Genomic DNA, 4,095 nt, shown 5'->3' with positions numbered 1-4,095 from the left:
TTAGGCCAAATTTTGCATTAATCAAATAATAAAAGATGAATGGTTTTATTTTGTGTTTAATAGAAGAGTTCTGTTCTGATGGGACACTGAAATCACATATGTCCATTTACTGAACAATTATTCCATTAGGATTTGACTATTCTGTGTCAATGTTTTTGTGACTGAATAGTGTTGCATGAATAAATCAGAAAGTATTTTTTTGTCTTTTGCAGATAAAAGAACATTTGTTAAACAAATATAACTTTAAATATGAAACTTTATTTGTGAAACCATGGTTACAGAATGGAGTTTGTGTTATTTCCATGCATATTTGATTCATTAAGTGAATAATATATAAAGGTCATCCACAGTTATCAAACATATTGTCTAATGGTTAGGCAAATCAGGCCAGCTCTTGAAGTGTGAAGCCTCTCAGTGATTTCATTTTCATCAATAACCATTTTCTCAGGTTTGGCATGATTTAGAAAAATGAGTGGCACCTATCAGACGCTCAAAGAGTTAATAACAGTGTTCGCGAATAGTGTCTGACCCTCTGACAAATCCGGCAGATTCGCCAACGGTCTGATAGAAGTCTACAACCCACCTGCCCCAGTGTCCGACTGTATATTTCACAATGACTTTGACTGAAGTTGTTATATGTGACATGTGACACTTGTTTGCTGTTTATTTTATCTTAATTTTTCTTATGTTTGTTAATAATTTCAATGCCAATTATAAGAAATGTTAAATATGAAATGTGTGTTTAATTTTATTCCATGGGTCCTGTGAATTTTCAGTGGGTCAGACAGACATCTTAAACTTACAGGACCCAATGTCCTGTTTCTTTGAAACACCATTCGTGAACACTGGTTAATAACATTTCCTTAAGTCATTTGCTTAGAGCTATCATGCTATCTATGGAATATGAAGCATTACAGGATTGGGGAAAGAGGGGGTGGTTGTATGGCCGGACCTCACAAAGCCGTCAGGCAGCTAATGACATATAGCATGGTATATTGACATGGTATATTGACATGGTATATTGACATGGTATATTGACATGGTATATTGATATGGTATATTTACATGGTATATCAGAACCATGACATGCTGGCAGCTGTTAGAGATGGGTTGTTTATTATAGAGGTGGGGAATCTAGAATCGGGGGTGTCACCAACAAATATGACAATCTCTAGGGGAGGGTTAGAAAAAATAATACACCTATTTGTTGAGGGTCATGAAAAAGTGAACTTTTGCTTTTTGTCTTTTACAGGAAGTTTGAGAAAAATGGTTTATGAGGACAAAAACATGACAAGCATTACAGAGGGAAACTATTTTCAGTACCAGTACATTAAAGTTTTTAAAAAAACTATGGACACCTCCTTCCCTTGTATCCTCCACATCAAATTCCCTCCTGGTAGTATATAGATTAGACGGATGTCCTGTCAGAGGTCTGTCTGCTGTGAGAATTATTTGTTGTGTGGGAGACGGTATCCAACTAATCAGGTCAAGTACTGCTGACATCATAACTCAGTTTACATCACAAAGGATCAGAGTGGCTATATTTAGCATACCGTCATTCAGACTAATGCACAGTCTATGATGATGAGAGAGTCCATGTTATTTTCTATATTATCTAACACTGGAAATCAGGGATGGAGGTGGGGAGGTACCAGATTTTTTGTTTAGCAGCAAAATGTGAATATATAACTATAATGTCACAACCTACTGTTGTCGGTGATTAAAAATATGCTTTTTTACACCTGTTTGTGAAAGGTTTTTAATTAATTTATTTTTTAAAGCAACAGCCCAACATCAACTGTGACATATTTTTTTTTTAATTATTTTTTTTTTTATTGCCATGAGCCTTGTGGCACATCTACAATATTGTCAATTAAAAGTATTCTAAATAATCCATTCTTCAGTGATAAGAATGAAGTTTACTATCCATCAAATGAACATTATAATGTAGTTTATAGCAGGAACAGTGTCTAAAAATACCAAATTAGAGATAAATGTCCAGTCAAGTATATTGTGTTGAATTTAGTGGATGATACGGATCATACTGCCCCTGTAGGATATGACTGTTTCACCGCGGCTCAAAGTATTCATGAATTATGCCACTCCACTGCCACATGTGTAAGGGTGTAGCAGATAGCATAAGCTATGCTCAGTGATTCACTGCTGTATTATTACACATACCAGAGATGATGTTGTGAAGCTGCTTGATACACAGTCTGGGTTAGGTAATATTTAGGCAGGACTAATGATGTTTGTGTTTTGGCAAAGGATCCAAATATAGATCAATTTGTAGTTCTTTCATAAAGATACATTAATGTTTATTTTTGTATTTAAAAAATAGTAAAAACTTTTTATAAACTTTTACGATGTACTACTGGCCTAGCTGTGCAAGACAGTATAATTTGTCAGGCAGAGTAGTTTCCCTTAGGTTTACAGAGTTCGGTCCCTTAGGCAGTTGTGATCAAACTGATAGTGGGTTTGAATCCCAAATATCCCTGATGTTGTTTCTAGATTTGCGATCATGATACTCATGCATTTATTTATTTTTCCAAAGTGGTATTTGTTTTCTTCACACATCGACGGTCGTGCATTTACTGATGTGTTGTTTCAGATCAAGTACGCTCACACTCACTATAAACTTCATATTAAATATAATTTATGTCGACCACAGTTATGATAATCATCAGTCTACGTAAGCTTAGGCTCAGTATTATTCGTTACACTGCTATACTGAGTCAAACCTAGTAGAAGGTCGCGCCACCTAACCTTTTGGACTGACCAATCAGAACACAGCTTACCAAATCGCGAAAGTTAACATTCGCACATACCGTTTGAACCTTTACCTCAAAAACTCCAACGATTCCGAATGCTATTTTCCAACGATTTCCAAATGATCGCTACGAGTGACACTGATACACGCAATGAGTAAACAGTTGCTGAAAATAGCGTTTTTGTCAATATTCAAGGATGTCATCTTGCGAAAATATAAGCAAATAGTAACCATGTGATTAGAAACCCATAAGCGTATATACTGCAGGTCAAATATCTGTGTTTTATGCTGATTTTCGTTTGTTTATAGATCAGTGTTGGCGACCAGGGAGGAGAAAATAAAAACAAACATTTTGTAAGTCCCGCCGAACCATAACAAGTAGTCTTTGTCTGATTGGTTAAATCCGGTCAGCCATCTCCCGTTTGATTGGACGGTCATAGGTCGCTCAAAGGTTAGCGGACGTGACCTTCTACAAGGTTTTGTTATACTCAGCATAGCAGTATAAACAAATAATACTGAGTCTAAGTTTACTCTGACTGGATAATCATCAACTTAAAATGAACACAACTCACAGGATGTTCAAAGAACATGACCATACCACTGAATCTGTTCTTAGCTTCCTGGGGAGTATACATAATCAGTGGTAGCCAGTAATTAGTGGCGGTTATAGGGTTGTTTAGAGGTATTATACTGAAGTCAGTAGTTCAGGCAGATGGAGAGCAATGTTAGCGATAATGCGCTGTAGACAGCGACGATATTCATGTAACTGGTGCTATTTGAACGCATTTTTACCATAATCATAATAATTTAGAATTGTGGGCTTTTTCATGTTATTTATTGCATTCAACATTTACTCTTGAATAACGCTCTTACTAGGTTGTGTATTTCATGTTGCTATGAATATGTCGGAGGAATTCTTTTAGTTTAGAAAACGTTGATGGAAATGGAAATTATCAGTAGATAAAACTATTGTTTCCAAACAGTACACCTATCATATCTCCAGATTTGGATGTAGACAAACACTTTGTGGCAAGGGATATTGGTTGTCACAGTTCTTTGATAGCTTCAGGACTGGGGTCTTGTGGAAGGTGTGAGGATCTACCACCATGAATCAAATCATATTTTCCCTCCTTGTTAGGGGATGATGAAAACACGGGTTTGATTCCTAACGTGGTATGTGTGGCACCCATTCTTGGAGTGTCCCACTGTGGATGCTAAAATCAAGTCAGTTTCACTTTACTGACCAAGGTGGTCTCAGGTTCTGAAATCACTCTATAGAGTTGTGATCCTAGCTGTGCTAACATTTGAACCCATTTTGTTTGTAT

General features: G+C 36.3%; 1 long non-coding RNA gene across 1 annotated transcript; it reads left to right on the top strand.

Annotated features, from left to right (window-relative positions):
• The first annotated feature begins 854 nt into the window (after positions 1-854).
• On the top strand, positions 855-2,331 carry LOC124277292. The gene is made up of 2 exons (XR_006898788.1): positions 855-1,709; positions 1,756-2,331. It is a non-coding gene; the product is annotated as an uncharacterized LOC124277292 (long non-coding RNA).
• Positions 2,332-4,095: the final 1,764 nt, after the last annotated feature.

The sequence above is a fragment of the Haliotis rubra genome, unplaced genomic scaffold (genome assembly GCF_003918875.1).
Source record: "Haliotis rubra isolate DU_JTF1 unplaced genomic scaffold, ASM391887v1 Scf22, whole genome shotgun sequence".
Taxonomy (NCBI): domain Eukaryota; kingdom Metazoa; phylum Mollusca; class Gastropoda; order Lepetellida; family Haliotidae; genus Haliotis; species Haliotis rubra.
This window is presented reverse-complemented; position numbering and strand designations above follow the sequence as displayed.